The following is a 12,317-nucleotide window of genomic DNA, read 5'->3' as shown; positions in this document are numbered from 1 at the left end:
TTGTAGTACACTGAGCGAGTTGCAGGTTTGGCTGGTCGGTTAGCAAAGTGGATAGTTTAACTCGCTTCTCATCTAGGGGACCATGGTTCAATCCCTGTTTCCGGGCATGTGCAAGCACGGTTAGTGGACACCATACCTGAATGACGGGGTTCCCTTTCCTTCACCCCCACCCCCATACCACATACAGCACTAGACCACTCCAAAGTAAAATGCATTCCATTAATATGTAAATAGCAAAATTCAAAATTGGTCCCAACGTTCGTGAGTATAGATAGTTAATTAAGTAGAATTGCTGGGTCAACACACGGGTACTCATATGATGCAGCCTCGAGCGCGGAAGTACCCGCCTATGTTACAGGGTAATATGGCTGATACAAATCAATACTTGCAGATGTTAAACATCTGATATAGTAAATGTTAAGAAATACTGATAAATCGGTATTTCATTTTCTTACGTTTATCTCTTACGGTAGAATTATTAGAATAATTAAGAGCTGTCTCCATAGGATGGCATATGTCCCCGATAAACGCTTTGATAGAAGTTATGAGCATTTTTCGAAACCTAAACGCAGATTTCGAAACCTAAACGCGGACCCTAAGTTCAAGGTCTGTCAAAGGGATCAACATTTGTGTATGTATGGAAAGGCCTGGTCCATATACACATGCATACAAAATATGAAGGTTACATCTGAAGCGACATAGAAGTTATTAGCATTTTTCGAAACCTAAACGCAAAGTGTGACGGACAGACAAACGGACGGACGGACGTAGGACAGACGGACGGACAGTGCGATCACGATATGCCCTCTATCGGGGGGCATAACAATGCATTGTTAAAACATCAACATATGTGTCATTTTATTACAACCGTCGTTAAGGTGAGCATATGACCTGGGTATAACTAGACAGAGAACTGAAAACATTATCGTTCAAAATGCCATGTTCTCGGTGTCCTCTGGTCAAAAAAGGTGTTGTATTGCGTCACCTCATTTTTCACATATTACGTTGGCCGCTAAATGACCGTTTTATATGTTAAAAGACTCTGCGATGTCATGATAATCAGTAGTTGATAATAGCCAAATTTTAGTAGAACACAAATTGTGACTCTATGGCGTATGAACGAATCTGCTCATACTTATGTGGATTTCTCAACACTGTATATGAGCCGTGCTCTGTGAAAAAGGGGTTTAATGCATGTGCGTAAATTGTCGTCCCAGATTAGCCTGTGGAGTCAGCACAGGCAAATCAGGGACAACACTTTCCGCTTTTATCATAATTTTCGTTTTGAGAAAGTCTATTCTTAGCAAAAATCCAGTTTAGGCGGAAAGTATCGTTCCTGATTAGCCTGTGCGGACTGCACTGGCGAATCTGGGACGAAACTTTACGCACTTGCATTCAATCCCATTTTCACTGAAAACGGCTTAATATATGTCTTGTATAACTGCAGCAAAACGATATTTGCAATTGAAAACAACATGGTATGGTTCTACTTTTTCAAGAATGTTATCCTTATATTTTATTCATTAAAGTTTTATCTGTTTAAAAAATGAGTATTTTTACCATGCAAAACAACCCTTATATAATAATTTCAATAGGGTAATTTACGGTTTGTGAAGACGGTCACTGTGGTATACTATATACTAGTGTTATTATGGTTTATTTAGGTATTTTTTCTGAAAGAGAGAACTTATTTTCATCGCGCGTTTATTTTCTATTGTCAATGTGTACAAATCATATTATTGCAAGATGGTACTTGCGTTTAAATGCGTGAAGTGGGAAGTTGGAGGTTATGTTTTAATTTCTAGTTGGAGGATATTTTTTAATCCTTATCGTTTTCAGGCTGGACAACGACAATATATGATAAAATACATAACCACGTGGCATATTAAAACATTAAATAACTATGTATAAAAAGCAACAAACATGTAATAAATACTCGAAACAACAACATATAACAACAAGATGAATTGAATGACGGTTGTCCGAAGGTCGATTATTTGCTTTGCCAAAGCCACATTTGCACTTGGAGTCAATACAGTGCCAGCCCCAGAAGCAAAATCCGGAACAAGCACGGCTTTCATTACAGGTGACTGCAAGTAATCAAAACACGACGCATGAATTATATGGGCATTGCTCTGTGAAAAGGGCGTTTAATGAATATGCGTAAAGTGTCATCCCAGATTAGCCTGTGTAGTCCGCATAGGCTAATTAGGCAGGACACTTTCAGCCTAAACTTGACTTTTGCACGAAACACTTGTTATTGTTCATGCAAACTGTTGACCTTAAATATGTTATTAATATACAATACGATTTAATATTGTTGAAGCATGCTAATTTAATCACTAGAAATCCATATTTAAGTTTATGGACACAGCGTTGTTTTGCAACCAATGTAAACGTTGGCTCCAACAGGTGGTCTTTTTGATTGAACATACAGATACAGTTACTGATGTATTACATTTAAAGGGGCCTTTTCACAGATTTTGGCATTTTTTAACTTATTCATTAAATGCTTTATATTGATAAATGTAAACATTGGATCGTAATAGCTCCAGTAAAAAATCAAGAAAAAAAAATAAAAAAAGGAAAAGAACATTGCCCGGAGCAGGTTTCGAACCAGTGACCCCTGGAGTCCTGCCAGAGTCCTGAAGTAAAAACGCCTTAGCCTACTGAGCTATTCCGCCGAATATACATATGTGACGTATTTTATACCTTATATAAGCAATCTTCGTAGTTTCACAAAATTTAACAACAAAAAAAACTCTCCAAATTATTCAATCGTTTCGCGTTGCAACGCTTTATAATTTTTAGGTTTTAAATCGTCAAAACATGCATATAATGGCTATATTAGAGCATGGTTAATGTTCAGTATTACTGTTTCCTCACAAATATCATAACTAAAACGAAAACTTACGAATATGAAACAACTTTTTTCAATTTTGTCAATTTACCTAAGCGTGAAAAGATCCCTTTAACACAGGAAACAATCAGATATTCTAATAAATACAGATATATAAATAATTTGCCAAAAATCTGCGGACAGCTGTACACGTAAATTGTACGTCAAATTTAGCATTGATCTGAGAAAACTGGGTTTAATGCATGTGCGTAAAGTGTCGTCCCAGATTAGCCTGTGCAGTCCGCACAGGCTAATCAGGGACGACACTGTCCGCTTTTAAGAAATTTTTGTTTAAATGAAGTCTCTTCTTAGAAAAAATCGAATTAAGGCGGAAAGTGTCGTCCCTGATTAGCCTGTGCGGACTGCACAGGCTAATTTATGACGACTCTGTACGCACATGCATTATGCCCAGTTTTCCCAGAACACGACTCAATTTATCCTGTAATTGACCACGTTTGCAGCTGCACTGAGAGTATTTGCAGTCACGCGTGTAGTCGTTCTCCGGCAGGCAGATCACGTGCAAGCAGTCTTTATCGGTTCGGCATGGCTCGGCCATGGAAGCAGCTGCAAAAATTAATGGGCTGTGCTCTGTAAAAAGGTGGTCTCATGCATGTGCGTAAAGTGTCGTCCCAGATTAGCCTGTGCAGTCCGCCCAAGCTGATCAGAGACGACACTTTCCGCTTTTATTGATATCTTTCGTTTAAAGAATGTCTCTTCATAGCAAGCAAAAATCCAGTTTAAGAGCAAAGTGTCGTCCCTGATTAGCCTGTGCGGACTACACATGCTTATCTGGGACGATTATTTACGCACATGCATTAAATCCCCTTTTCACAGAGCACGGCTAAAATGTCTTTTCTGTTCAAATAATGATATCGATGGCTAACACTATAATTGTGTAAGGGAATGGCATGCATATAATTCACATAAATTAACAAAATACGGCAACAAAATACTAAAAGAATATTCATTCAAATACGTGAGACGATAAAAAGATCAGTCTTGTGTAAACTTGGCATTGCAAGAACTCATTTTAAGTAAGGACTTAATAGTTTATTGTGCTCTATTCTATTATTTTTAATTTTCGTTTATAGCCTATCTTTTACTGATCAGCGTTACAGCTAGCTCGATTTGCTATGCCCAGCTAAGTGTGAGTTTCATGTAACAGAATACTGAAAATTTCCTTATCAGCGTTTTTGTTGCGAAAAAAACATGCAGCTCGGGTGAACTATTTCTTCATTACATACATTTCCGTACAGTTGTTTAACTAATTGCCGGATCAAAGTTTTGATTAAGTAGAGTACGACATATTATGGATATCTTCAAGTACCGTTGTTATTTTATTAAAAATATTCAACGGAATATTATGCAAACAGTCAGCCCATATTTTAAAAATCGTAATATACCGCGAACAAAAATTACTAAATTCACATAAACTATATGTGAACACGTCTTACCACAGAAACCAAGCACTATCAAACAGATCACAGCATTCATGATTGTTCACAGACGATGTTTTCGAATCCTATTGGCAGACAGAATAGCATAGCCCACATTTATACGGTACGAAAAACGCAAACAACTGTTACATCAACTGGACATGTGTGTGGACATGTATTTTGCTTTACTTTGTACTGGAATAATTCATGGACACATCGCTGTCATCTTACAAAATGAACCCTCCTGGCGGTCAACTCCCTCGCTGATGGTCGTCGGGCATAGCGAAGTGTCGTGGGTGTCAACTGCATCACTGGTGGTCATATGACGTCATGAACTGTCTTGGCGGTCACCTACCTCTTCCATAGTAATGTACCATTGTGAACTGTGTGTTGCGTAACATCGGATTATTGGAACCAAGACAAAGAACTTGTCCCGATAAAACAGAAACGACGCTTACCACTGCTCAAGATCCGAGCAGTTTCTCAAATTCAGGCTTCGGATAAGCCACAACCGCATGAACCCACTACCTGTTCACAACGTTCAGTATTGACTTGTCAGACCAGTGCCGCTGTCAGACCTGCAGCATGACAACAGAACGCTTGCTGCACTCGGCCCACTCCACGACTTCCTCAGGCGCCAGACCAGTGCCCCTATCAGACCTGCAGCATGACAACATAACACTTGCTGCACTCGGCCCATTTCACGACTTCCACAGGCGCCAGATCAGTGCCTCTGTCGTACCTGCAGCATGACAACAGAACACTTACTGCACTCCATTTCCGTTCCTTTAATCTGTTTCCTCAAACTGGTACACGAATAAGGTATGAATTGCTCGTTTCTTTTATTTGAAGGTTGTAGGATGACAATATGGCTAGCGCAAGGTAGATGTTACACACGCAGACAAGACAACCAATGATGTATGTTGTATTTTCTGATCGAATACCTTGTTATTTCTTTCTGAAGATGCCCAATACAGTTTCTGTTTAGGTAAATAGAGAAAGATATAGCCGACTGAAAAATATATACAGGGATCCAGATAAGGTTTTGTGAAATTTTTAACGTTACTACCAGATTTTCAAAAAGAATTCTTAACTCTGAAATTGTATTCTTAACGTTACTACTAAGTTTTGGAAAATAATTCTTAACTTTTCTAAATGACATAAAAATAAATAATAATGGTTATCTTCATGCAAAAAATCAAAATAAACATATTAGCAACTTAATTTAAACGAGTTCAACAGTGTCTCTTCAGTATTATACAATTTTATTTTTCAAATACCTGCATATGCCCAAACTGTGCTTAGATTGCAAGGTTTCGGTGAATTTTTACATATCTCACAATAAAACGGGTCTCCACTTCAATCTTTTCAACGATTGGCCACGGGAATTGTCCCTTCCACTCGTTCAATGTTGTTTTTGTGTTTAAGTTTGGACCCATCGTGTCGTTTTTTTTAAGCTTTTCCGACTGTTTCGGCAACTGAACATACAACATCGTATACGATCTTTTCTATAATGTCTTTCTTAACATTCAACATCGGCTAACTTTGCGTACAATATGTTAAAAGCGTGTTTTTGCACGCTTTGCAGTGTTTTAGGACGCTCTCTGGTCACCGCCATTGTTTTTTGACAGATAGACTGTACACGCCGCCTTTTTTGGAAAAAAATGCGCTTTGTTAAACAAAAACCGATAACCATTTTAAATAAGCACCGAAAAGATCTTTAATACGCGAAAAGAACTCAATAAAAATCGATACGAACCGATGTAAAAATAATATTCGTAACTGGATTTTGCAATTCTTAATGGTAAGACAAGATTTTAAAATAAATGCGTAACGGACTTGAAAATAATTCGTAATTACGAAAAAACGACCCTTATCTGTAGCTCTGAATTATACCTTAATGAACAATTAAAACCCAAATAAACATTGAAAGCCTTAATGAAAAATATTTGACTGAACGAAATGCAACAAGGCAAATTATTTCTCCATTATTTCGATTTGCTATATCCACTCTTTAAAATGCTTTATTATTAATAACTTTAATGTTTTGTTTTATTATACTAATACTTTCTGAATGTATTTTACCACGTGTGTGCATTGCTTCAAATACATATAAAGATTATTTGTATGATTGTATGTTTATATAATTTAATATGACTTCCTAATTGATATTCTGAAACAACTAGTTGAGTCGCGTTCTGAGAAAACTGTGCATTATGCATGTGCGTAAAGTGTCGTCCCAGATTAGCCTGTGCAGTCCGCAAAGGCTAATCCGGAAAGACACTGTCCGCCAAAATTGGATTTTTGCTAAGAAGAGACTTCATTTAAACGAAAACTCTCATAAAAGCGGAATGTGTCGTCCCTGATTAGTCTGTGCGGACTGCACAGGCTAATCTGGGACGACACTTTACGCACATGCATTATGTCCAGTTTTCTCAGAACGCGACTCATTTTATGACCGCGTAGCTCAGTTTTGGGTACTGACGCGTCTCAACTCGGCTACTCGGGTTCGATCCCCTTTTCCGGTACCACGTGAGAATGGTTTGTGGTCACCATAAGGGTAATAGGTGGGGTTACTCCGCACAGCACAAGACCTCTCAAAAAATGTATGCCTTTCATGAAACTACTATTTTCTTTAAATGAAAGGCACATATTCAGATCTACATCTGTATACATTTTTTGTATTATAAATTGTTCCGACCTTAGTTTCTTGAGCTTATTAAGTTTAAAAGGTAGGAGTGTAGGGACATAACCCGGGCCCTCACATAATCCAACCTCATGTGTGGGAGATAGGTAAGGAAACACACTTAGTGGAATGGTGCGCGGACTGCACAGGCTAATCAGGGACGATCCTTTACGCACTTGCAGTAAGACCGGTTTTCCCAGAACACGCAAAATCGCCCGAAACGTCTTGTTTTTTGCCAAAAATGTAAAATCATGTGTTGTATTTGGTCACCTCCTTTTTCACAAATGTACATGTTTAGAGGCAATGTGGTATCATGACAATCATGAGTTTGTAGTAGTCGATGAAATTCATGGGGAAATGCATTTTGTCTCACATATATGGACACGTTTGTTTTGAAACATTTGCAATCTTTGAATGTTGTATTATGGCATTGATAAGACAATAAAGCAAACATATTTGAGCCGCGCTCTGTGAAAAGGGGGGTTTAATGCATGTGCGTAAAGTGTCGTCCCAGATAAGTATGTGCAGTACGCACGGGCTAATAAGGGACTTTATTTTTGCTTAGATAAGACTTTCTTAAAAAGAAAAATATAATAAAAGCGGTAAGTGTCGTCACTGATTAGCATATGCGGACTGCACATGCTAATCTGATACAACACTTTACGGAATTGCATTAAACCACCTTTTCACAGAGCACCGCCCATTTGTTTTTAAAAACTTCCGACTCTAGATAAAATTTCCGTTCTTTAATCTCCCTGTTTTTACTGATGGTCCACATGGTAGCCACGCTGATGGGTATTGGCTCCATGTTCTTACTGTTGGTCCACATGGTAGCCATGGTGATGGGTATTGGCTCCATATTTTTACTAAAGGTCCACATGGTAGTCACGCTGATGGGTATTTGCTCCATGTTCTTACTGTTGGTCCACATGGTAGCCATGCTGATGGGTATTGGTCCACATGGTAGCCATGCTGATAGGTATTGGTCCACATGGTAGCCATGCTGATGGGTATTGATCCACATGGTAGCCATGCTGATAGGTATTGGTCCACATGGTAGCCATGCTGATAGGTATTGATCCACATGGTAGCCATGCTGATAGATATTGGTCCACATGGTAGCCATGCTGATAGATATTGGTCCACATGGTAGCCATGCTGATAGGTATTGGTACACATGGTAGCCATGCTGATAGGTATTGGTCCACATGGTAGCCATGCTGATGGGCATTGATCCACATGGTAGCCATGCTGATAGGTATTGGTCCACATGGTAGCCATGCTGATGGGTATTGATCCACATGGTAGCCATGCTGATAGGTATTGGTCCACATGGTAGCCATGTTGATGGGTATTGGTCCACATGGTAGCCATGCTGATAGGTATTGGTCCACATGGTAGCCATGCTGATGGGTATTGGTCCACATGGTAGCTATGCTGATAGATATTGGTCCACATGGTAGCCATGCTGATAGGTATTGGTCCACATGGTAGTCACGCTGATGGGTATTTGCTCCATGTTCTTACTGTTGGTCCACATGGTAGCCATGCTGATAGATATTGGTCCACACGGTAGCCATGCTGATAGGTATTGGTCCACATGGTAACCATGCTGATAGGTATTGGTCCACATGGTAGTCACGCTGATGGGTATTTGCTCCATGTTCTTACTGTTGGTCCACATGGTAGCCATGCTGATAGATATTGGTCCACATGGTAGCTATGCTGATAGATATTGATCCACATGGTAGCTATGCTGATAGATATTGGTCCACATGGTAGCCATGCTGATAGGTATTGGTCCACATGGTAGCCATGCTGATAGATATTGGTCCACATGGTAGCCATGCTGATAGGTATTGGTCCACATGGTAACCATGCTGATAGGTATTGGTCCACATGGTAGCCATGCTGATAGATATTGGTCCACATGGTAGCCATGCTGATAGATATTGGTCCACATGGTAACCATGCTGATAGGTATTGGTCCACATGGTAGCCATGCTGATAGATATTGGTCCACATGGTAGCCATGCTGATAGGTATTGGTCCACATGGTAGCCATGCTGATGGGTATTGATCCACATGGTAGCCATGCTGATAGATATTGGTCCACATGGTAGCCATGCTGATAGATATTGGTCCACATGGTAGCCATGCTGATAGATATTTGTCCACATGGTAGCCATGCTGATAGGTATTGGTCCACATGGTAGCCATGCTGATAGATATTTGTCCACATGGCCGAGTGGTCAAAGCGGAAGACTTTTACTCTTGGACTGCAGGGGTCACTGGTTCGAGCCCAGTTGAGGGTTACTTTTTTCTTTGTTTAAATTGTATTCTTGTTGAGGGTTTTTCTGGAGATTTTTAGGTTCAATGTTTATATCTATCAATATAAAGCATTTAATGACAAACTACAATGCATGCCAACATCTGTGAAAAGGCCCCTTTAAAAAGCACAACAGGAGGTTACATATTGACCTTTGTTCCCAAGTTTTGGGCAAGCGAGTGCAATATATAAAAAAAAACAAGAAATTTCTTATTTTTTAAAGGTTATTCGGTTTTGATGTCAACATGTGTTTGTTAGTTAAAATCGAACGGCAACCGAAAAATCAAGGCTATACAAATTATGCCTACTGTCGCGCATGTTGTTTTCTGCACAATCATAAGCCGCAATTTATCTGCGTACATTTAAATTAGTCCGAACGTACTTAACAATCTCTCCGGAGACCCTTATCCGAGAATGTAAACGCAAAATGAAGGCTAGTATTTGTGAAAACAAGATTGGAGATGAAGATTTGGTTTGTCCCCTATTTATCCATCGCCCTGTCCTCCATAAAAGTTGAGCGTTCCAGATATGAATTAAACATTTACCCAGCCACTCGATGATCAACCGTGTATAATGGTGGTGGCCGATCAACATCCGTATACGGTGTTAATCACGAGGCATGCTTTAAAGGGAGCTGACTGGGTTTAAGTGCGGTTAGTTGGAACTTACTTCAAAAATGGCGTCGTTTTGAACATTTTCGCTATTTTCAATCGATAAGCCACTTAATATTTATATTTCCTTCTAAATGAAACATACTCTCTTTCGGATCAACGGTTTCCATGTACCTTTCGCTTTCTAACGCGGTACACACTTAGTACTGCTTTCTTTTTTACTATTGGCATCCTCAACGTCTATAACTGGCGTCTTGTTTCCTGAAAAAAGTAAGCATAGGTATTCATTTTAGAAAGCAGAGTATTCTGTTTAGGCAAACATAAGTTTGTTTATATGTGTAAAAATAAGCATGTAAAAACTGTAACGAATATCGTCAAATGCCTTTTATCACACACACGTCAAGATGTTAGTATTAACTATTTGAGAAAACATTCAAATCGATGTGTATGTCACCTTTGAGCTAGTGACTTAAAGCTTAAAAACTGCAATAGAAAAAATATTGTCCTCTAATGAGTAAAAAAGTTCTTAAAAAATTCGTATCAATGCGGAATTCACTCAGGACAGTTATGTGTAAAACCTTCAAGAAAATATAACAACGTATCGAGAAAAAAAAACGTATCGAGAAAATAAAATAATCGTGAAGTATGTTACATGTTACATAAAACATGCGAAAACACTGTTTATTGCAAGAGAAAATGAAAATCGTTAATCAAAAATCTCGAAGGTAAAGTAATTAAACAACAAATTTCTTTACAGTTTTCCTTCAATAACTTTTTTATTCCGGTGTCTGCGATCTTCATACAAAAAAACGAGGGACGCACAAACTGCGTACGTCCTTTATACTGCAAATCAAAGATAGTAAACCAGTTTTCTTACTATGATTGAATACTTTTTGAAGTCAAGGCAGACCATTTTTCTATTTTTCTTAGTTTAGGTATTTTAAACAAATACAAATATCACTTTTGTGACTAATGTTAGGTGCAACGCGTTGAAAGTCGGCTTGCTCTTTACTACGCTAAGAACGATAACCGCCGCTATTCATAATCTGAAGCTATAAATAAATTGAATTCAAAATAGCAAACTTGCAAATGAGGGCAGCCTATCCAAGCGTTTAGGAACGATTTCCAGACGTGCTGACCGAGTACGGTTAACTTTTGTGGTTGGATAATTAAAAGATTTTCCTCTTATCGTGACACTATACTATTTGTTTTGTTTCTCATCTTGAAAGCAAAACTGTGTTTATCGATAGTTAATTATATATTCCCCGGTCGATTTAGTAAACGAGTACTGACCCTGAAATTATGATTTTAACGCGTAATTGTAACTGGGCCACAATTTATGTCGTTTGAACATACAGAGAGGAGTCCGGAATTCCTTACACTGAATAGTAATACATCCTTTGCGCTTAGCACAGACACAGTGTTGTAGCCAAAGTTCAGAGGTTTTATCTCGAATCAGGGTATGAAATATTTGCATATATTCATGCGTGTCTGCTGGCGTTATGTTAAAGTCATTTAAGGCGAAAAGCTGGGTAAAACAGCTACGCCGAAAAAGCGCATTAGTGCTCTATACCCATTTTAAGGTCAGAGTTGTTAACACCGTGTGAACTGCTAGTGTAACAAGTAATGCATAAACAACAAAGTACGGGTCAAAAGGGCTGTCTTTATGACTCACTAATTCGTGAGCATAAAGTATTGCTCGCAGATTTATTTTCTATTTATTTTCATCAATTATCTTATTGTATATTGAGAATTTGTGTATGGTGTTAAAATCAAAAGTTTTGTACACGGAATTTCCATTATGAAATTATATTTTCAGTGAGATAGGTATTCGATATTTCAACAATATTCATTTAATATGATGTTGATTGCAAATTGACTTCATATTCAGTTCTCATTACCATTTTCATCATACTTTCTATACTTTCTGAATGTCAAAAAAGGACCATGTTGTTGTTATTTTGTCTGAGTTAGCTCTATAAAATTAATAGGATGATAAAAAGGGCACACACATCTCGACCCGTGCAGGAAGACACACTCTTTATACATTTGAATGGCTTGTGTTGATTTAAAACTTGCGATTAATTTGGAAAAATGTGTTGCATCTTAAATTATTCAATAGCGAGCAACTCCAATGCCTTCAGCGCTTTGATTTCATTTTGGAGGGAAATTTCTGCAACATTTTCTTTAGGTTTTGATAAAGATCAATCAGGATGAAACGCTTGAGTTGGACAACTAACATACAAAAATTGCGTTTATCATCAATCTGAACGCATCGGACAGTGGGCTACACCACACCGTCTCTCTGATGTACGAAGGCGGCCGTCATATTGGATTTGGAACTACTTTTGAAAAC

The 12,317-nt window shown here is 38.4% G+C and overlaps 1 long non-coding RNA gene across 1 annotated transcript; it reads right to left on the bottom strand.

Moving 5' to 3' along the window:
- Positions 1 to 1,910: 1,910 nt before the first annotated feature.
- Positions 1,911 to 10,223, bottom strand: LOC127868114 (uncharacterized). The gene is made up of 2 exons (XR_008043889.1): positions 10,136 to 10,223; positions 1,911 to 2,090 (listed from the first exon to the last, which is right to left on the bottom strand). It is a non-coding gene; the product is annotated as an uncharacterized LOC127868114 (long non-coding RNA).
- Between the last annotated feature and the right edge of the window lie 2,094 nt (positions 10,224 to 12,317).

This window comes from Dreissena polymorpha, chromosome 1 (genome assembly GCF_020536995.1).
Source record: "Dreissena polymorpha isolate Duluth1 chromosome 1, UMN_Dpol_1.0, whole genome shotgun sequence".
NCBI lineage: Eukaryota > Metazoa > Mollusca > Bivalvia > Myida > Dreissenidae > Dreissena > Dreissena polymorpha.
This window is presented reverse-complemented; position numbering and strand designations above follow the sequence as displayed.